At 40.4% G+C, this 23,310-nt stretch overlaps 1 pseudogene; it reads left to right on the top strand.

Moving 5' to 3' along the window:
• LOC140507478 (NF-X1-type zinc finger protein NFXL1 pseudogene) overlaps positions 1-23,094 on the top strand; it is a 174,865-nt pseudogene extending 151,771 nt beyond the window's left edge.
• Positions 23,095-23,310: the final 216 nt, after the last annotated feature.

Genomic DNA, 23,310 nt, shown 5'->3' with positions numbered 1-23,310 from the left:
TATCTTCTGGGATAATAACTGACTTCGAGGAAGGGGAGGATGGTATATGAACGTGGACATGACCTTGACTCCATTCTAGGCCAGGAGTATCATTGAAGTCTGTTTGCAGGCCTGGACTCAAGTGTCCATTGTGAACCATGTCAAACAAACCTCCTAGGCCAAAGGTGATTGACAGCCCCGAAGGAATGGGAAAACCCCAAAGTCAAAATGTCTTCACATTCTAAAACAAAAGGAAAAGGGATGGTAGGAAGAAGAGGAAGAAAGAGACGCTTCCCTGGGAGTCCTTTCTTAGGGAATGCTAATAAAATTAATTAAAATGAATGGCATGTGAGGTTGTCATTCTGTTTCCTTAGGTCAACACATTAAACTTGTGTCTACAGGATGAAGAAAGAAAATTTCTGAAGATGGAACAGGGATTCTAGTTCCCTGAGTGCTACATATCTCCTGGTGAGATGTTTTCTCTGAGGCTAAAGCCCTGAGAGAGGCAGATGCCATGGCAGGGGTGGTGACTGGGGAGGCAGTGGATGCGGGAGCTCACCTCACTGGCCATAACTAAAATAATGTTTTCATTTTTCCTGTCTCTTATTTCTCAGTCTCTCTCCTCTCTCTGTATTTATCTTTGTCTCTTTCTGTATCTGTCTCTGTTGCCTTCTGTCTCCATCTCTTTTATCTGCCTGTCCTTTTCTATCTCTATCTCTCTTTAACTTTGTATACTCCCTTCTCTGTCTCTATCTCTTTTTACATTATCTTTCTGGGAATATCTTTGTCTCTGCTCTATATGCTTCTATCCTGCCTCTTTTTCTCTATCCTTCTATCTCTCGTTTGTGTCTGCATGTCTTTTATTTTGCCTCTATCTCCTTTTTGTTATGTTTCTATCTCTTTTTATCTTTGTTTTTTTCCACTATTCAGTCTTGTCCTTTGTCTCAATCTCCCCTTTTGCTTCTATCTTTCTGTCTCTCTATTCCCTTGTCCTCTCTCTTGCTTTGTCTCTTTTTATCTGCTGACTCTGTCTATCTAATTATAATGTATATGTTGGGTAAGTGAAGACAAGTCCTCTCCCTTTTTCCTCCTCTTCTCCCTCTCTTTTTCTCTCTCTCCTTCTTCTTAATTTAGTTCATTTACTTCCACTCCATTCCTACATGTGACTTCACATGTAAACCACTTGGTGTTTTGCCAGAGGATGACCAGGGCCTAAAGGAAACAGACTTCATTGGCCCCCCTGAGCCATTCAAATAGTACTAGCTCCCCTTTTTTCTCAAAGAAGAAGGTGGCACAGTCACCTAGCCTAGTGGGAAAAGTATTGGACAGGAGGAAAGAGACCTAGACTGGAGCCCAATCTATGCCACTGACTGTTTCTGTGAACCTGGATAGGTCACTTCTTTAGACTCCAGTTTATTCATCTTTGTCAGCGGAGGGAGAAAATAAGAGGGATCAGTTCAGAAGATCTCTAAAACAAAACGGAGGATAAAAGAAATATACGGTCACATAGGATAGTTTTGGAACTAGTGTAAAATTTATTAGAGGCTTTTAAAAGAAATTGATTGCATGTAATAGAGATTTGTCATTTTATATTCAGTCTTCTTTTTCTGTTCTTTATATGCGGGGAGAATGGGTTTGTATATGTTTGTCAAGTTCATAATAAAAAAAAAGCAAAGATCTCTAAAGTCCTTTCCATCTCTGATACTCTTTATTCTAAGTTCCCTCCCAGTTCTGTCATCCTATGTTCTAAGTTCCCTCCTGGTTCTGTCATCCTGTGTTCTAAGTTCCCTCCCAGTTCTGACATCCTGAGTTCTAAGAGCCCTCCCAGCTCTGACATCCTGTGTTCTAAGTTCCCTCCCAGTTCTGACATCCTGTGTTCTAAGTTCCCTCCCAGCTCTGTCATCCTATGTTCTAAGGGCCCTCTCAGTTCTGACATTTTGTGTGCTTTTTAAAAAAAATTTAAATGTTTTTATTTAATGTTCCAAGTTTCAAGTTCCAAATTCTATCCTTCCTTCCCTCCCCTCTCTCCTCCTCAAGATGATAAGCAATCAGCTATGTTACACGTGTGCAATTATGCAAAATTTTTCCATATTAGTCATTTTATATGGAGACTCAAGTAAAAGAAAAAAAGTGAAAATAACATGTTTCAATCTGTATTCAAATAATATCAGTTCTTTCTTTGGAGGTGAATAGTAGTAGGCTTTATCATTCATCCTTTGGGATTGTCTTAGATCATGTTTTGCTGAAAATAGCTAAGTTATACTCACGTTCATCATCAAACAATATTGCTCTTACTGTATACAACATTTTCTTGACTGTTCACTTCACTATGCATCAGTTTATGTGTTTACAGGTTTTTCTGAAATCACACTGCTCATCATTTCTTACAGCACAATAATATGCCATTGCAATCATATATCATAAGTTGTTCAGGCATTTCTCAATTGATGGGCATCCCTTTGATTTCCAATTCTTAGTTATCACAAAAAGAGCTGCTATAAATATCTTTTGTTCACATAGTTCCTTTACCCTTTTTGTGGATGTCTTTGGGATATAGACCTAGCAATGGTTTTGCTGGATCAAAAAGTATGTACAGTTTCATAGCCCTTTGGGCATAGTTCCAAATTGTTCTCCAGAATGGTTGGATCAGTTCACAACTCCACCAATAATGCATCAGTGTTGCAGTTTTCCTACATCCCCTCCAATATCCAACATATTTTTGTCATATTAGTCAATCTGATAAATGTTGGGTGGTGCCTCAGGCTGTTTTAATTTGCACTTCTCTAATCAACAATGATTTGGAGCATTTTTCCATATGACTGCAGATAGCTTTGATTTCTTTGTCTGAAAATTGTCTGTTTATATCCTTTTACCATTTATCAATTCATATTTTTCATAAATTTGACTCAGTTCTCTATATATTTGAGATATGAAGCCTTTGTTAGAGATATTTGTTATGAATTTTCCCCCAGTTTTCTGCTTTTCTTATAATTTTGGTTGCATTGGTTTTATTTGTGCAAAAGCTTTTTTAATTTTATAAAATTAAAAACTATCTATTTTATATTTTCTAATGCTCTCTGTATCTCCTTGTGTCCTAAATTCTCTCCTTTTCCATAAATCAGACAGATAAACTATTCCATACTCTCTTAATTTGTTTATGATATGACCTTTCATGTGTAAATCCTGTACTCATTTTGAGCTTATCTTGGTATACAGTGCTAGATATTAGTCTATACCTAATTTCTACAATACTGTTTTCTGGTTTTCCCAACAGTTTTTTTCTTGGTCAAATAATGAGTTTTTGTTTCAAAAGTCTGAATCTTTAGGTTTTTCAAATACTATGGTAATTTATTATAATGTAATATGTACCTAATCTATTCCACTGATCCACCACCACTCAATTTCTTGGATTGTTTTGATAGTTACCACTTTATAATACAGTTTGAGATCTGATATGGTTAGACCTCCTTCTTTTGTATTTTTTGTTGATTCCTTTGTTGATATCCTTGAACTTTTGTTCTTCTAGATGAATTTTATTATTTTTTCTAGCTCTATAAAATAACTTTTTGATAATTTGATTCTAATGGCACTGAATAAAAAGCTTAATTTAGGTAGAATTATCATTTTATTATATTGGCTCTGTCTATGCATGAGCAATTAATGTTTTTCCAATTGTTTAGATCTGACTTTATTTGTGCGAGCAGTGTTTTATAGTTGTGTTCATATAGCTCCTGGAGTTGTCTTGGCAATAGACTCCCAAGTATTTTATATTGTCTACAGTTATTTTAAATGGAATTTCTATTTCTATCTCTTGTTGCTGGATTTTGTTAGTAATATATAGAAATGCTCATGATTTTTGAGGGTTTATTTTGTATCTTGCAACTCTTCTAAAGTTGCTAATGATAGCAAGTAATTTTTTAGTTACTTCTCTAGGATTTTCTAAGTATAATATCATATTATTTGCAAAGAGTGATAATTTTGTTTCTTAATTGACTATTCTAAATCCTTTAATTTTTTTCTCTTACTGCTATTGCTAATATTTCTAGTACAATATTAAATAATATAGGTGATAGTGGGCACCACTGATTGTATTGTGAAGGTTTCTAGCTTTTCCCCATTACAAGTAATGCTTGGTAATGGTTTTAGATAAATTCTATTTGTCATTTTAAGGTAAGTTCCATTTATGCTTTCTAGTATTTTTCATAGGACTGGGTGCTACATTCTGTCAAAGGCTTTTTCTGCAGTTATTGAGATAATCATATGATTTCTGTTGGTTTTGCTATTGATATGGTCAATTATGCTGATAGTTTTTCTAATATTTAAACCTTCTAATTATTTTTATAGTAACAAAGGTCTTAACAATTACAAATATTATCTTGCCATATAGAAAACAGTTAAACCTTATTGAATTTATGTTTTCTCTTTCTTGTTTCTTTTTTACCTTTCCCTTGAGTCTTGTATTTAGAGGTCAAATTTTTATTCATCTCTGGTATTTTAAACAGGAATGTTTGAAAGCCCTCTGTTTCATTAAATGTCCATTTTTTCTCCCTGAAAGATTATATTCAATTTTGCTGGATAGGTGATTCATGGTTGTTATCCTAACTCCTTTGTCTTCTAGTATCTCATATTCCTGTGCTTCTTTAATGTGGGAGTTGGTAAATCCTATGTAATCCTGACTAGTTCCACAATATTTGAATCATTTCTCCTTGGCTGTTTGCTATACTTTCTCCTTGATCTATGAGCTCTGGAATTTGGCTACGATGTTACTGGAAGATTTTATTTTGAGCTCTCTTTCCGATGGACATCAGCAAATTCTTTCCATTTCTATTTTGCCCTAATGTTCTAATATATCAGAGTAGTTTTCTTTGGTGATTTCTTGAAAGATGTTGCCCAGGATTTTTTTTTTAAATTTTTGATCATGGCTTTCAGATAGTCCAATAATTCTTATATTATCTCTCCTGGATCTCATTTCTAGGATAATTGTTTTCCAGTGTGAAATTTCACAATTTCTTCTATTCTTTTTTTTTTTCCTTTTTTTTTTTATTTTATGGTATCTTGATGTCTCGTAGAGTCATTAGCTTCCACCTGCTCAATTCTCAATTTTAAGGAATTATTTGCTTCAATGGGCTTTTGTACTTCCTTTTCCATTTGGTCAACTTTATTCTTTAGGGAGGTATTTCCTCAATAAAATTTTGTCCATCTTTTCCTATGCTATTGAGTCTTTTTCCATGATTTTTTTGCACTACTGTCATTTCTTTTCCCAGTTTTTCTTCTATTTCCCTAATGTGCTTTTAAAAATCCCTTTTAACCTCTTCCAGGAATTCTTTTTGGGTCTAAAACCAAATTATATTTTTCTTTGAAGCTTCACATGTAGCTATTTTGACACGATTGTCTTCTAAATTTATGCATTGATTCTCCCTGTCACCATAGTACCTTTCTATATGCAAGCTCTTTTGTTGTTGTTTTGGTTTTTTACTCATTTATTCTGCCTTTTTTGTGAAGTGTTTTTATGTGAGAGTTGGACTGTGGTCCTGCACTGTCCTGAACTTTTTATTAGGGTCTTATCACTGGCTTTCACTAGCTGCTTGCTTTCATTGGAAGGTAGGCTTCCCTTCCGGCTTGTACTGGGAGATGAGGCCTCCTTGTTGTCCTCTCCTGGGTGTGGGGTTTAGCTGTTGGTCTGCTTGAGGAATGGGACCTTGTTGTTGGGTTGCTATGACAACAGAGTCTTTTTGGTAGCTGGCCCTGGAGGAGGGTTCTTGTTCTTGGTCTGCTCCATAGGCGGGGACCTGCTAATGGGTTCCTATGGAAACAGGGTCTTTCCTTTCTTTAAAATTTATTTATTTATTTAACTTTACAACATTCATTTCCACAAAATTTTGGGTTCTAAATTTTCTCCCTATTTCTCCCCTCCCCCACCCCAAAACACCGACCATTCTAATTGCCCCTATCACCAATCTGCCCTCTTTTCTAACATCTCTCCCTTCCCTTATCCCCATCTTCTCTTTTGTCCTGTAGGGCAAGATAACTTTCTATACCCCATTATCTGTATTTCTATTTCCTAGCTGCAAGAACAATACTCAACAGTTGTTCCTAAAACTTTGAGTTCCAACATCTCCCCATCCCTCCCTCCTCACCCATTCCCTTTGGGAAAGCAGGCAATTCAATATAGGCCATATCTGTGTAGTTTTTCAAATGACTTCCATAATAGTCGTGTTGTGTATGACTGACTATAATTCCCTCCATCCTCTCCTGCCCCCCATTGCTTCTATTCTCTCTTTGGATCCTGTCCCTCCCCAAGAGTGTTGACTTCAAATTTCTCCCTCCTCCTACTGCCCTCCCTTCCACCATCCCCCCCACCCTGCTTATCCCCTTCTTGTCCACTTTCCTGTATTGTAAGATAGGTTTTCATACCAAAATGAGTGTGCATTTTATTCCTTCCTTTAGTGGAATGTGATGAGAGTGAGCTTCATGTTTTTTCTCTCACCTCCCCTCTTTTTCCCTCCACTGAAAAGTCTTTTATTTGCCTCTTTTATGAGAGATAACCTGCCCCATTCTATTTCTCCCTTTCTCCTCCTAATATATTTCTCTCTAACCACTTAATTTCATTTTTTTAAGATATGATCCCATCCTATTCAATTCACCCTGTGCTCTCTGTCTCTCTGTCTCTCTGTCTCTCTCCATCTGTGTGTGTGTGTGTGTGTATGTGTGTGTGTATAATCCCACCAACTACCCAGATACTGAAAAAAGTTTCAAGAGTTACGAATATTGTCTTTCCATGTAGGAATGTAAACAGTTCAACTTTAGTAAGTCCCTTATGACTTCTCTTTCCTGCTTACCTTTTCATACTTCTCTTGATTCTTGTGTTTGAAGGTCAAATTTTCTTTCAGCTCTAGTCTTTTCATCAAGAATGCTTGAAAGTCCTCGATTTCATTGAAAGACCAATTTTTCCCCTGAAGTATTATACTCAGTTTTGCTGGGTAGGTGATTCTTGGTTTTAGCCCTAGTTCCTTTGAATTCTGGAATATCATATTCTATGCCCTTCGATCTCTTAATGTAGAAGCTGCTAGATCTTGTGTTATCCTGATTGTATTTCCATAATACTTGAATTGTTTCTTTCTAGCTGCTTGCAATATTTTCTCCTTGTCCTGGGAACTCTGAAATTTGGTCACAATGTTCCTAGAAGTTTCTCTTTCTGGATCTCTTTCAGGCAGTGTTCTGTGGATTCCTTGAATACTTATTTTGCTCTCTGGTTCTAGAATCTAAGGGCAGTTTTCCTTGATAATTTCATAAAAGACGATGTCTTGGCTCTCTTTTTGATCATGGCTTTCAGGTAGTCCCATAATTTTTAAATTGTCTCTCCTGGATCTATTTTCTAGGTCAGTTGTTATTCCAATGAGATATTTCACATTATCTTCCATTTTTTTATTTTTTTGGTTTTGTTTTGTGATTTCTTGGTTTCTCATAAAGTCATTGGCCTCCATCTGTTCCATTCTAATTTTTAAAAAACTATTTTCTTCAGTGAACTTTTGAACCTCCTTTTCCATTTAGCTAATTCTGCTTTTGAAAGCATTCTTCTCCTCATTGGCTTTTTGAACCTCTTTTGCCAATTGAGTTAGCCTATTTTTAAAGGTTTTATTTTCTTCAGCATTTTTTGGGTCTCCTTTAGCAAGGTGTTGACCTGCTTTTCATGCTTTTCTTGCATCTTTCTCATTTCTCTTCCCAGTTTTTCCTCCACCTCTCTTACTTGATTTTCAAAATCCTTTTTGAGCTCTTCCATGGCCTGAGGCCATTGAATATTTATTTTGGATGTTTGGGATACAGAAGCCTTGACTTTTATGTCTTTCCCTGATGGTAAACATTGTTCTTCCTCATCCAAAAGTATGGGAGGAGATATCTGTTCACCAAGAAAGTAACTTTCTATAGTCTTATTTTTTTTCCCTTTTTTGGGCATTTTCCCAACCAGTTACTTGACTTTTGGGTCCTTTGTCAAGAGCAGGGTATACTCTGGGGACCTGTAAGATATCAGTTCCTCCAAGGTGGCACAATGAAGTGTGTGCTTGTCTGGGTACAGGGAAGGATTTTTGTGCCCAGAATCTTAGCAGTGTTTCTTCTCCACAGGCACCTGACCTCCAGTTCCACCAAGCTAGCACTGGTGGGGGTGGGATTCAGTCAAGCTGCCGGGGCAGAGCCTCCATTCATGTGAGAAAAAGACCAGCTGCCTCAGGGCGTCTACACAGGGCTGAGGTAAGACTCAGCTCTTCAGTGCCCCCGGGGTTTTTACAATCCAGCTATGGTTTCAGGCTGCTGTAGGGGCTGCCCTGAGAACTCCTGCTTCCTGCCCAATATGAAGGCCCTTCTCCCTTCCTGGCCAGCTAAATAAACCTCATCACTGAACTTTGGCGCCTGTGGGTTGAGGGATCTGCAGACCCTCTGCTGCTGGGACTGGGGATTCCACAACTGGAGATTCTTCCCTGTAGGGCTGTTCACCAGCCATGGGCACGCAGCCAAGGCTGGGCTGGGCTCCACTCTGCTCCACGTCCATTGCAACCTACATGTCCTGTGTGCTTTTCAGGTCACCCCGGGCTGGAAATCTCCTCCACTCTGTTTTTCTCCACTTCTGCTGCTCCAAAATTTGTTGAGAGTCCCTCTCTGCAGGTGTTTTATGGGCTGTGTGGGGGCAGCCTCCGTATGTGTGTCTTTCTACTCCGCCATCTTGGCTCCAGAAACAGGGTCTTTCTGATGGCAGGCAGCAGGGATGAGGTCAGCCTTGGAATGGGGCTTCACTACTGGTCAGCAATAGGGTCAAAGCCTGACTGGTGGTTTGTACTGGGGATGGGGTCACTGGGTCAGAACCTTGCTGCACTGCATAGACTGCTGCCTTTGCTAGGGGCCTGCTGGTTTGTAGGAGGGTGGGACCTCAATGATGGATTGCCCTTGCTGGAGGTCCCTTGCTGTGAGGTTGGCTGCTGCTACTGCTCTTGTACCTCACTCTCTCCCACTGAAGTGAGATAAACCTTTCCTGCCAGGCTAGTAAACTTCTTCTCTGCTCCTAGATTAATTCTGAGAAGGTTTTTCTAGTTTCTTGGGGGTGGGGGGAATTGGGAGGTTCCTTTCTCACTCTTGGCACTTAGAACACTCCTGTGTTCTAAGGACCCTCCCAGCTATGACATTCTGTGTTCTAAGGGCTCTCCCAAATGTAATAACTAATACCTTATCAGGCATTACCTTGTTGAAGACACAGTTCTGATTTCTAGTGGCCCTCCTGAGGAGAGAATATCTGGCTAATGAAACAGATGCTACTCCCTTTCCCCTAGCTGGACCCTGCATTTGCATCATAAGAATTTGGGGATCAGGGAAGGAAACATAGCAGCTCCCTTCTTCCCCTCTCACCATTCCTGATGGACTGGATGGAATGCCTTGTCCCAAGAGGCCCTCATGCTGGAGGAGAATGAAGTCTGCTTCAGAGATGAGAGCTTTATCCAGTCATCTTTGGCCCCTTTTCCCAGAGCATCAAGGAAGCTTGCAGGTAGTTTGAGACAAGTGACCTATGCAACTTGAGGTTCCTAAACTCTCTTCCTCTCACTCTCTTTCTCCCCCCATTAATCCCTCCACTCATCCATGTAATTCTATAGTATCCTGTTATATAAGCCCTATGATGCTCTCCAGCTTAGCACAAACAACGTAGCCAGAACTGAGAAATAGCTCCTTCAGGCGTCTGCTTCAAGATCAGCTGCCATCAGAGGCTGATAAAGATCCCTGAGCCAGAAAAGATGAAATTGTCTCTTGCAGAATCTGAAGCCCCAGAGGGGACTCCAGAAATCATTCTGGCCATTCCTCTGACTCCAAGCTGGATGGCAGCTCAATCCACTCTCAGAGAAGATCTATGCTTTTGTGAAATGGCTTCATCAAAGACATTGCAAAAGAAGACATTTTGGTTTTGGTTTTGAACATTTAAAGGTATGAAGCTCTTTTATTACTGTCATTATTATTATCTCTCCTGTAGGTCTTAGAATCAAAGAATCCCAGAATGTTGGAGCTGGAAGGTACCATCTGCTGGATTCAACTTATTGGATTCAACATTCAAAAACCAATTAAAGGACTTGCCTCCGTGCCAGGCACTGTTCTAGGTGCTAAGGAAAAATAGCATTTGCCATAAAGTAGCTTATCTTCTCTATATGAGAGACTGGTGTAGTGGAAAGAATGTTGGATGTGGGGTAAGAAAAAGCTTTTTTTAGCTGGCAGAGATGGGGAAGGGTCAGAGGATCATAGCTTGATCGCCAAAGGGACCATCACAATCATCTTGACCAACTCCTCCTTTTTGCAAATGGCCTTAGAGATAGTACAGTAGCAAAAATACAAAAGTAAGTCAGGAGCCCTGGATTCCAGTCTTATTCCATCATTAAGTAACTGTGTGATCCAAGCAGATTATTTTCCCCTTCCTGAATATCTATCAGTTTCTTCAGCGATCAAATGAAGAAAATAGACATGACAACATCTAAAGTCCCTTTCATTTTTTAAATGGTATATTTTGCTATTACATAACCATTTCCAAATATAACCCACTCCCTCACCATCACTTGTAACAAAGAATAAAAAAGGAAAAGAAGAGAAAATCAGTTCAGCCAAATAACCAACACATCAAGTCTGACAGTCTATGCAGCGTTCCACACCCATCGTCTCCCATTTCTGCAAAGAAGAGAATTAATGACATCTATTCATCTGTCTTTGGGGTTATCCTTCGTCATTATAAGACATTCAGTCTTGTTCTTAAGGTTTATTCCATGTACTTGCTTTAGTCATTATGGGTATTGTGCTCTTGGTTCTGTTAACGTCTCTTCGCATCAGTTGATATGCCTTTGTTTCTTGAATTCTTCATAGTCATCATTTCTTACACTACTATTCCACATGATAAGTCCTTAATAGGTTGTCCTATCTATTGAATGCAGTGGGTTGGATTCAACAGACTGTACCTCCTCTCAGCTCCAACATTATGCTCCATTAATTCCTATATCAAAATTTATTGGTGGTACAAGGTACTGGGCCAGAGTCAGGAAGACCCGAGTTCAAATTCAGCCTCAGATACTTCCTAACTATGTGAACCTAGGGGAATCACTTTACATCTCTTCAGCCTCAGTTTCCTCATCTGCAAAATGAGAATAACAGTAGCACCTAGCTCTCAGAATTTCTGTTGACATCAAAAGAGGTAATATTTATTGAGTATTTTGTAAATCAAAAAGCACTATGTAAGTGCTAGCTATTATGATTATCAGAAAATGTCTTTCAGTTCCAACATTCTATATTATATCTATTAACTTCCTCATTTTGCCAATCTGGAAAGTGAGGTTTAGAGAGAAAAAATTACTTCCTCTCAAAATTAGCCAGAATTAGTGGTGGTGCCAGGACTTGGAAAGGACAGGGCTAATTAGTAATTCATGGGGGAACAATATAGGGGACTTAAGTGGACTTAAAGCTCAATGTGAATTAACATGGAGGTCAAAAAAGTAAATATTATTTTCAGCTGCACTAGGAAAGACCTAAGAGAGTCCAGAATGAGAGAGGAGATAGCTCTGGTGATTTGTAAACTGGCCAGATTCCATCTGGAGTACTCTGTTCAGTTCTGACCTCTATATTTTAGGAAGGAAATTAACGAGGTAGAATTTATTCATTCAATAAACACATATTAAATACCTGCTATGTGCCCTGCACTGTGCTAAGTGTTGTGGATGCAATAAGAGACAAAAGAGTCCCTGTCCTCAAGGAGCTCCCAATCTCATAAGGGAGACAACCTGTAAACAAACATATACAAAATACAAAAAATGTGTACAGGATAGATAGGAAATGGTTCACAGAGGGAAGGCACGGGAATTAAGAGGGGTTGGGGACAGTTTTCTGTAGATGGTAGAGTTTTAGTTGGAACTTAAAGGAAGCCATGGAGGTCAGTAATTAAAATGGAGGAGGGAGAGCATTCCAGGCATGAGGGACAACCAGAGAAAATGTCCAGAGCTGAGTGATGGAGGGTCTTGTTCCAGGAGGCCAGTGTCACTGGATCAAAGAATACATGTTGGGGAGTAAAAATGTTCATCTAGAGGAGGGCAGCCAGGATGGAGAGAACCACTTAAGCCATTAAGCACTGACGCTTTAGTGCTAGAAGGGACCTTAGAAATCTTATGATCCTATCACCTGTTTTTACAGAAAAGGAAACTGAGGTCTGAAGCAGTGAAATGACATGTCTAAGATGACCCAGGGAGGAAGTGTCAGAGGCAGAGTTCAAGGGGAGATCCTGTGACTATAATTCCAGTTCTCCATCCACACTATCTTAAAATCCCTACAAAACTAAAAATCTGGTGCTCCACCTCAGCATGGGAATCGTCCTAGGTTCTCAAAGTCTACGTCAGTGGATGACAGCATATTATAGGTTCTGCTGATCAAGAAGAAAGTTTGCAATTCAGCCTTAGCTATAGACTATGTCTGCTGCTCAAGGACACATTATTCTAGCCTCAGAGAGGTTCAGCACCCACAGGCAGGTTATAGGTATTGGGTGATGACGTCATTAGCCATGGGGACCAATGAAACAGACAAAACATGTCAAAATAACCCACAGCCCCCTTACCCTTCAAAAATGGTGACAGTGCAGGGAAGAAGGAGAGGAAACAACAAATCACATACTCTTTGCTATTTACAAACATTGTCTTAATGCCTTGAGCATAGTAGGCATGGAATAAATACTGATTGACTACAAAATCCTTTAAATGAGAAAACGTTGTCACAGGGCCAAGTTGGTCCTTAGAATTAAGAAGGAGAACTGAGACATTTCAGTACTGTTTGTAGAGGCACTGTAGGGCAATGAAATCCATCCAGTCCAAGGAAATGGATCCAAAACTGTTCTTGCCATTCTCTCCCTATTTGGCCTTGGGAAAAATAATCTTTCTGGACCTTAGCTTCCTGCTCAGTAAAAATTAGGTTTTTTTTTAGATCTAATACTTTTTGTTCTATGATCCCTTCCAGTTCTAGCATTCTATGTTCCTAGATGTATGTCGATTTCAACATTACATGTTCTAAGGGCCCCTACTATCTCTGACATTTGGTGTTCAAGATTCTTTCCAGATGAAAAATTCTGTATTCTAAGGCCCCTCCCAGTTCTGGCATTCTGTGTCCTAAGGGTCTTCCCAGCTCTGATATCCTCTGTTCTAAGGCCCCTTCCATTTTGATTTCTTATATTCTGAAGTCGCTTCCAGGCCTGATCTTTTATGTCCTAAATCCCCTTTCAGCTGTAAACTCCAAAGACTCTGAGCTAGCCTGACCAAGCTACCTGACTCTCCCAGCTTGTCAACCATAGCCAGCCAGCCAGTCTCCTTCTGCCAACCCATCCTCAGGGTGCCTGATGGCCTGGAGGGAATTGAGCTGTGACTCATGACTGGCATTTCCCCCACGTCTCCATTTTCCCGTAAGGCTGCGTGCTTCATTATTCCCCTGACTGCCTGCTCCTGCCAGACTAAAATTAATTTTAAACCACCATCACCACCAGTATCACCTCCCCCCTCCAATGTTGCAATCATTAAATGCCAAGGAAAGTTAAATAAACAGCTGATTTACAGAAGTAGTTTCTTTTTTCTTTTCTTTTCTTTTTTTTTTTTAAAGCAGGAGCATCTATTAATCAGTTGTGCCGGCAGCACGGTTTGATTAAGCCGTTTCCACAGCCTTCAGATGAGCCACTGTGCTGGCCAGAAGGCTTGGAGACAGGCAAGAGGCTGCTAATCATGGACCAAAATAGCTCAAGCCCAACCTTTCTCCTTCCCTCTTCTTCCCCAAAGACGGCCTGGAGGCCCAGACTGGTGCCAATGTCTAGTCAAGGAGGGGTTGCTCCCAGCTGCGAAAACCAGCCCCACTGACTATTTTGGGGAGGGTCTGGTTCCAGCGGGGAACATGTGACTGGAGAAGGAGGGGGTCCATAGAGTCATCCCTGGCTCAGTGGCTCACAGAAGGCGATGGTGGGTAGCTACTGAACCAATGAGGCTCAACGTGTTCGATCCACAGATCCTCAGAGCTTTGGTCAAACACACAATTCACCTCAAATAAACACAAGTATAGTAACACAAAAAGAGTCTTACACATAGTCACACACAAGGTACACTGGTAGTATTTAGAGCTGAAAGAAATTTCAAAGACCATCTAGTCCAGCTTCCCCAGCCCCATTTTGCAAATGAGAAAGGTACAGAGACTTTCCCAAGATCAGGTGGGGAGAGTCAGAAGCACAATTTGAATGCAGATTCTCCCATTTCAGAGTCACAACTCTTTCCATTGGACCAAAACTAAGGCCTCACAATGTCACCCCTGGATGGGGCATTAGGCCATACAATGTCAGAATGGGAAGGGGATGTAAGCCCCTTGGGAGATATACTGTCAAAGCTGGAAAAGGCCTTAGAACAAAAAATGCTAGAGCTGGGAAGGGCCTTGGTGCATAAACTTTCAGAATGAAATGATGTTAGAACTTACAATGTCAGAGCTAGAATGTAGCTTACACCATAATATGTCAGAGCTAGGAGTGACAGAATTGAAATTGTCTTTCCAACCCAGAATGCATCAGCTGACAGGGTCTTCAGATATCATGTAGTTAGTCCAAACATATCATTTCAGGGACAACCAGATGGTACAGTGCATAGAGCACTGGAGCCTGGACAGAAAGACTCATCTTCTTGAGCTCAAATTGGACCTCAGACTTCCTAGCTGTGTGATTCTGGGTAAGTCACTTAACCCTATTTGCCTCAGTTTCCTCATCTGTTAAATGAGCTGGAGAAAGAAACAGCAAGCCACTTCAGTACTGTTGCCAAGAAAACTCCAAATGAGGTCATGAGGAGTCAGACATGACTGAAATGACTGAACAGTAACAACAAAGAAACTTCTCCAAGGTTGCATGAGCAGGCAGGTCGGGACCAGAATCCAAGTCTCTTGGCTTGGATTCTACATAGCATAAGGACAAGATATACAGAGACATCCATTCATATGCATTTATACATACCCACAGGAACAGAAACTTCAGGCAGGAACAGTGCTTTCAGAGGCACACACACACACACACACACACACACACACACACACACACACACACACAATCCTCCACCCAAACTACCTCCCCATTACTTTTATTTTTATCCTGGAAGATAAAAGTGGTCACTACAGCTGCCAATCTATCCCTGGCTCTCCCAGCTCGGTTCAACTGGGCTCTGCCCTGCCCCTCAGCTGCCATGGAATCCCTCCCTAACTCAGCCTTCTCTCTAGATGTGCCAAGGTCCTATCATATACCCCCTTTTCTTCCCCACTCACTTCATTGCATCATTACCTGGGCCAGCTGCCAGCCCAAGGCTATGTCTACCCATCTCTAGTCACACTGACAATACTGACCTTGTATGCCTCCAACCTGAAACCATGCCCTACTGCCTTCCTATCCGCCCCTACACACACACACACACACACACACACACACACACACACACACACACACACACACACACAGAGCCTTTTACCTCTACCTCCCCAATTAGGATAGCACAATGAAGAGATAACTAGCTGGGTGACCTTGGGAAAATCATAGGATTTTTTTCCAAGCTAAAAGAGACTTCATAAATCACCTCATCTAATCTCCTTGTTTTACAAATGAAGAAACAGAGGCTCCAGAGGCAGTGACTCATCTTCTGTGAGCCTTCTTTTTCCTCACCTATAAAAAGGGGATAATATTCCCAGCCCCGTGTTCGGAGGATCAGATGAGATGTCTTTCGTAAAGCCCTGTGTAATCATAAGGTAATATTGCTATTGCTAATATCACGGCTGGCTCCTAGAGGCCTTCCCATCCTTCACCATGCAGTTCAGACCCCACCTTCTGCACAAAGCCTTCCTTTCCTGAGCACCCTCCTTCCTCCCCCTGACAAACTGCCTTGCCTTGAACTACTTTCCCTATATCCCTATTTAGTCACTTAATTTTTATAATATAGATATGAACATACATTTGTGGTCTCTTCTGTTAGGTTGTAAGCTTCTCTTAAGTAGAGCAAGTTTTATTCTTTTTCCCTGTGTCCCTAGTGCTTACCACAGTGCCTCAGGGCACATCCTGGGTGTTAAAAAATTCTGGTTGATTGACGGATGCTAATGAGCCAGGATTATAGGAGGTGCAGCAGAAAGGACACTGATTGTACAGTCAGAGGGCCTGAGTTCCTATCCCACCTCTTCCTACCTGTGTGATGTTGGTCGAGTGATTTCACTTCCCCAGGTCTTAATTTAAGGGCAGCTAGATGGAAACATAGCACACAGAGCATCAGACTTGGAATCAGGAAGATGAGTCTTCCTGAGTTCCAGTCTGGCCTCAAATACTCCCAAGCTGGGTGACTTGGGCAAGTCACTTACCTCTGTTTGCCTCAGTTTCCTCATCTGTCAAATGAGCTGGAGAAAGAAATGGCAAAACACTACATTTTCTCTACAAGGACACCCCAAATGGGGTCATGAAGAGTCAAACACAACTGAAATAACTGAACGTCTCTATTTCCTCATCGGTAAGACAAGGAGTCTGGAATACACAGCCTCCAGCATTCCTTCTTGCTCTAGCTCTGTGGTTCTAAGGTACTATGAAATGAAGCATTAAAGCAGTAAAAATCCATAGTTGAAATTCAGCTCTATGATCTGTGTGACCCTGGACAAATCATCGCCTGCTCTGAATCTCAGTTTCCTCCTTTGTAAATGAGGTAGATTAGATGGTTGAGAAGTATCCTTTCAACTCAGTTTCTTCATTCTGTCTTCTAGCATCTCCAGTGTTCCATATTCTATATTCTAAAATTTCATGTTCTATGGTTCTTTCAAAGTCTAAATTCTATGACTCTTTATACCCCCACCAGCTATGCCCAAGGTCCCTTTAGAGGCCAGATTTGCTTTGTAAAGGTATCTATGTAGGTACGTAACTATGGCTCCCTGTTACTAGCAAGCTCATTTTCAATCAAGACCTGTCCCCAGCAAATAAGCAGAATTAATTAAACATAACCTTCCCTTTAGCAAGAAAATAGGAAGTATTCTCCTGACAGAACAATGAGTATTTACAATACCGCCCCTCTCTTTCAGAGACCACCATTTAATGTCTCGATATTATTAGCTCCAATTCAGGGAGAACCTGGATGATTTCTGTAAATTTGCAAAAGGAGTGCAGGGATCCCCAGCGAAGCTTTGTCTCCCATGGTCAAGAAAAGACCCCTAATGAGTAACTATAGTGCTGTACAGAGTGGGAGAGGAAGCATCTGTTCCCCAAGATGTTGAGACCTTGAGGCAAGAAGGAGGCTGGGCAGGTAATGGGAAGGATGTTTGGCCTATGCAACAGACCTTTGTTCTCTGCCCAGTTCTTCCTCCCTGTGTGGTGGAAGGAATATTACTAAAGATCTTGAGGCCTCCACAAAATAAGAAAGAAAATCTTCAGTAATCAGAAATTGTTTTCTCTGAGACTCTCTGAGACTGTTTGCTCATTTGTAAAATGAAGGAGTTTGATTTGATGGTCACTCTCAGTTCTATGTTCTAAGATCCTTCCCAGCTCTAACGTTCTATCTACAGTCGTCTCATCTGAAATTTTGTGTTCTAAGAGCCCTCCCACTCTGACATTTTCTGTTCGAAGGGCTCTCCCAGCTTTAAAATTCTGTGTTCTAAGGACCCTCACACTGTGACATATTATGTTCTATGTCTCCTCTCAGCTCTGACATTCTGTTTTCTAAGACTCCTCCCAGTTCCAATGTTCTAAGGGACCTCCCTACTTTAACATCCTGTGTTCTAGGGGCCCTCTCAGCTTATACATTCTTTGTTCTAAGGGTCCTTTCAACTCTGATTTGTAGGATACAAGTTGATCCCAGGTTTAAACAGTATCACAATTAAGTACTTAGATTCTCATTACATTTCTTTGAACCAGTGGTGGTGCCTCCACAGATGATCGCTTTGAAAGAATGACCTGCCTTTGGAACTCTGGGTTTTGGTCCATTTGTTAAACCATCTCTATCACTTCCTTCCAGTCACACCTCTTGGTTTGGCAGGCCCATTTCTTTCTGTGTGGAAATTCAAACTTTGGCTTGTACTCAACAGACAGGTTGACCCTCCTCCTGCTACTAATGAATTCAACTCTGCCATGCCTGATGCCTGCCCCATGTCTAGGCTGCTCACTAACCCACAACCTGAAACTCAGGTAGCAGTCTTGAGAATGCTCTGCCACTCACTGGATGTGGCTTAAGAGGATCTCAGGATTGTTAGATTTAGGGCCAGAAAGAGACCTTAGTGATTACCTAGCCCAATCCTTTCATTTTACACTTAAGGAAACTGAGGCCCACAGAGGGGAAGGGTTACCAAAAATAGAGTTAAAGAGGCAAGACTTAGAGCCACAAAACCAGTGGTGAAATGGCATCTAGCTAGACACCAAATACATAAGAAGTAAAGATTGGCAGGTTTCAGAAACAGATGTCCAATCTGAATTGGGGACTCCAGGAAGAGCTACCCACAGGAGGTGGGACCTTCTCTGGTCATAGATTGGGAGCTGGAAGTTTCTCTTAACAAAGGCCTCATTTCTCAACTATATAGAGAACTGAATCAAATTTATAAGACAAATGTTGGTGTGGAAGTAGAAAAATTGGGACATTAATGCACTATTCATAGACTTGTGAATGGAAGCAACCATTTTGGAGACAATTTAGAATTATGCCCAAAAGGCTATGAAACAGCACATCCCCTTTGATCCTGCAATACCACTGCTATCTGTATCCCAAAGAGATCAAAGCAAAAGGAAAAAACTTACATTACAAAAACATTTATAGCAGCTCTTTTTGTGGTGGCGAATTATCAGAAATTGAGAGGATGCCCATCCATTGAGGAATGGATGGACAAGTTGTGGTATATGATTGTGAAGGAATACTATTGTGCTATAAGAAATGATGAACAGGGTTTCAGGAAACACCTGGAAAGATTTATATGGATTGATGCAAAATGTAATAAGCAGAACCAGAAGAACACTGCACACAGTGACAGCAATACTGCACAGTGATCAATTGTGAATGACTTAGTCATTCCTAGAAATGCAATGATCCAAGACAATTCCACAGGACTCTTGATAAAAAAAAAAGTCTCCTCCAGAGAAAGAACTGATGGGGTCTGAATACAGATCAAAAGATACTTTTCTTTACTTTATTTTTAGGGGTTTTTTTGACTGTTTTCTTTTGCAACATGGCTAATATAGAAATGTGTTTTGCATAATTACACATGTCTAATCTATATAAAATTCCTTGCCTTCTCAAGCAGTGGAGAGGGGAGAGAGGGAGAGAATCTGGAACTCAAAATTTAAAAAAAAATGTTAAAACCTGCTTTTATATATAATTGAGAAAAAAATCAAATATAAGATTTGGAGCTGAGGGGGTCACCACCCTCATTTTAAGATGAAGAAATGAATCCCAGAGATGTTAAATGCCCAATGTCACAAAAAATAGTAAGTAGCAGAGTGAAGACTTGAACCCTCTGTGATTCCAAATCCAGTACTTTGTATTCCTTCTAAACTCACTTTTCCAACCCCAACTCCAATGAAAAGATTGGATACCCAGAGGAGAGATAAATACTTTTCTCTTCATAGTTCAAAGAGTAACTTTAAAGCCTTGTTATCTCTAGTACTCATGAGGCCTCACCAGTATACTTCCAACTGATTATCAGTCAGCCAGAATTAACTAACTTTTTAAAATGGGGCTTTACTAAGGTAAAGAAGTAAGAATTTTTGATACAAAATACCAACTGAAAATTGGAGGCACACTCTCCCATTAGTACACAGTAGCCAGTGGAAAATGGGTTGAAGTTTAGAGAGCTTATACAATAAAAATTAAACCTTATAGCTCTGGACTATGTTAAATCCTTTTCTTTCCTTTGTGGAGTCCTCATAGAGTTCCCCCAAGCTGCAGTGCTCTACTGGGCTTTCATCAATGCCTTTCTTAAAATGGGAAGCAATACACCCTGAAGAGGTCACAAACCCTGAAGCTACCTTCTCGAGGTGCTCCCAAATCTTGACTCCACTTGCTGCTAGAATCTCTTCTTTCATATACATAGGCCCAGTGATGTGTTTAATTGCTTCAACAAATCTCAGTACATTTTGCAAACCATTCAATGGCCTTCCCAAATTTCTTAAGGATTTCACATGTAGTTTATGCCTCTGACTGCTTGGTTCATTCAATCAATAGATGTGCCTAAACCCCAAAAAGAAGTTCTTTCTTACTGGAAGTCTTTAAGCAGAGGCTGAATGATCCCCAGCCAGTTGTGTTATAGGAGGGAGTCTTCTGTGTGTGGGCTAGCCTAGATAACCCCAAAGCCCCTTTCCTCTCTGAGGTTTTGTGGTTCTTTGATGCATCCCTTCATGTAGTAGCTTACCTTTTCATGAAGTAGGTCCTAGAACCTGCTGCTCTCTAGGCTTCATGAGTTCTTGTAAATCTTTCCTTTACTTTCAACTAGGGTTTGGCTTGTCTCCACTCCATCCCACCCAACCCCCTGTTGATCTTTTCCTCATTTGATTTCCCCCTCTCAGCTCTGAATGTAAAGAAAGATAAAAAGTTGGAGTCAAGACATCTGAGCTCTCCCGGGAGCTGGCAGCTGGCTATTCAGAGGGGCTGGGTGAGCCATGGGCCCCCCAGTAGCATCCTGGGAGCAGCAGCAGGGGATCAGGTGGCAATAGCACATCAGGAATCCACTACCAGTGAACTAATTTCACAGAAGAAATTTGAGGAAATCAAGAAGTCTACCCAAGCAGCAGGGGAAAAAAGGGGGAAAAAAACCTCACTGAAGATCACTTTAATTCCTCTGAAGAAAAAGGAGGTGAAGACACTGAAGGGGAGAAAGGCAAAATTGTTGACAAAACATTCATAACGTGTACTAGTCAGATTGATGGAGATATTCTTGAATTGGAACAGACCAGATAGTATATAAATGAAGCTTTTCAGTGGGGCTATGACATGCTTAATTTGTATTACTTCAGTAAAGAGAAACCAAGGGGTTTGCAGCTGTTCAGGATGCGCCTGTTCCTTGTGTCTTTGCCTTTGACAGATGATGACTTTAGAAAAAGAGACTATCAGTGACCTTTTCCAAAATGTAGGTTGGAATCTAAATGATCTAAAACACCTACTTGGAATTATCGCTATTGAGGAAAAGGAGAAGATTCACCACTGGATCCATACTTTGGACCTCATTCACATGGAAAAGTGTGGGAGAGAGAATGTGTGCCCTTGTGGATATGTGTTTGTTCCTTTGTCACGCAGGTCCTTGCCCACCCTGTCCAAAGATGGTTACTATTGCTTGTTACTGCAAGATGGCAAAACTTTTATCTTGAAGGTACAGTACCAAGGAGTGGTCCAGCAGCACCTATATAATCGGTCTGGGAAGCCTAAGCATGAAAACTCTTGTGCAGGAAATTGTCAACCCTGTTCACAAGTTAGCAAATAAAAGTGTGTCTGTGATAAATGGCTAGCAGACTTTGTGTAAGTCCTGGGTGGCACTGTGATCAGATATGTGAGAAAACATTGCCATGTGGCCATCCCAAGTGTGAGCAAGTTTGTCATCTTGTAGAGAATGTCCTCAATCTGGGAAAAAATGTCTCTCCACATCAGAAATCAAAGTTTCCTTTGCCTTGTACAGAAGATGTACCAACTTGTGGAGATAGTCATGGAAAAGTTCTTGAATGTGAGATTCATGGTGTTCACTGTTCTATCATTTAGGTCCTTGTGAAATATGTGGACAGGAAGTTGAAAAGCACTGTTATTGCGGAAAGCATATCAAATGAATGCCATGCTACAAACCCTATCTGTGTGAAACTAAGTGTATTAAGATGTGTGACTGCCAGAGGCATCAGTGTAAGAGAAAGTGTTGCCCTGGAGACTGCCCACTTTGTGATCTGCCACGTGTACAAGTTTTAGAGTGTTGAAACCATAAGTCCCTCCATCTACCACAGAGGTAGCTGTTATCCCTGTCCTGAAACAGAAGATGTGGAAGTGCTAAAATGTTAATGCAAGGGGGACTGTACCTTGTGGTACCTTTGACACCACCAAACCAGTTGCAAAAAGCTGTGTAGATAGACTTCAACTTGTCATCACCCAAATTGAGAAAAACATTGGTGTCATTCTGGACCTCATTCTCTGTGTCATCAACCTTGCTGAAAAAGTTCTGGAAAGAATGTGGTCCTGCTCCAAGCCATGACTAAGCATTAATAAAGCAAACTGGCATGCTTCAGTCTGCAGGTCCCTGAGAATTAGCATATATTCAGACTGCTTTGCCTTGTGCTCCCTGTCAGGTTCCTAATCCAATAGAGTGTCTTGGGAAGCGTGAGACCTACCATGTGAATCCTTACTCTTGAAAGAGATTTTTTGAATGGAGTCTAGATTGTCAAAACCATACTTGTATGAAAGATTGTCATAAAGTTATTGAAATGAATGACTATGTAGATAAAAAAAGGCAGAGCCATAATGTCTTCAATGTGAAGAAACATTCTATAAACCATAGCCACCAGGTTGTTCTCACCCATGTATTTTGCCCTGTCACCATGAAGAATATCCTTCCTGTGTTCAAATACTCAGAATAAAATGTCATTGCAAACTCAAAAGCTTATATATGGAGTGCAGACAATTGTCAACTGCTGATGTAGATGAAAAGAACCTATTGACTTCTCACAAAAATCAGTGTCCTACAGAGTTGCCTTGTGGTGAATGCTGTAAAGCATTATGCCATCCTGGTGAATGTCCCTTTAACTGCAACCAGAAGGGGAAACTCAGATGTCATTACAAGAGAATGAAAAAGGAACCCCAGTATAGTAAGGTGCGTGAAGGCTGAATTTCTCTAGAATGTGACAGCACGAATAAGGAAATGAAATGGAAAACGTCCAAGACAAAGCAAGCAGAAGCCAGAGCTATTATTGAAAAAAAGCAAAGACAACAGGCTGAATTAGAAGTTTTTGAAAATAGATTGAAAAGTCATTGGAAGAAAAACAGGAAAAGAGATGAAGTAGAAATTCAACCTTCAACACGGAAAAAAAAAAGTAAGAAAGTGTTCCTTTTCCTAGTGTGCACAATTGTTGAGATGTTTGCATAGTACATGGCCCATGATATATCCTGAAAAGTTTCCATCAATTTTAATAGACTTCAATTTAATTTAGCTTTAGGTAACATTCTTAGAATGTTAGCTCATGTATATTGTAAAACATGACATGTTCATATTCATCTCTGTACTTTCTTTTATAAGAGGAGAAGGATGTCAAGTGTTACCTTAACCAGTATAAAAAAGGGTAGCATAGTATAATTAAAAGTA

This window comes from Notamacropus eugenii, chromosome 5, assembly GCF_028372415.1.
Source record: "Notamacropus eugenii isolate mMacEug1 chromosome 5, mMacEug1.pri_v2, whole genome shotgun sequence".
In the NCBI taxonomy this organism is placed as follows: Eukaryota; Metazoa; Chordata; class Mammalia; order Diprotodontia; family Macropodidae; genus Notamacropus; species Notamacropus eugenii.
This window is presented reverse-complemented; position numbering and strand designations above follow the sequence as displayed.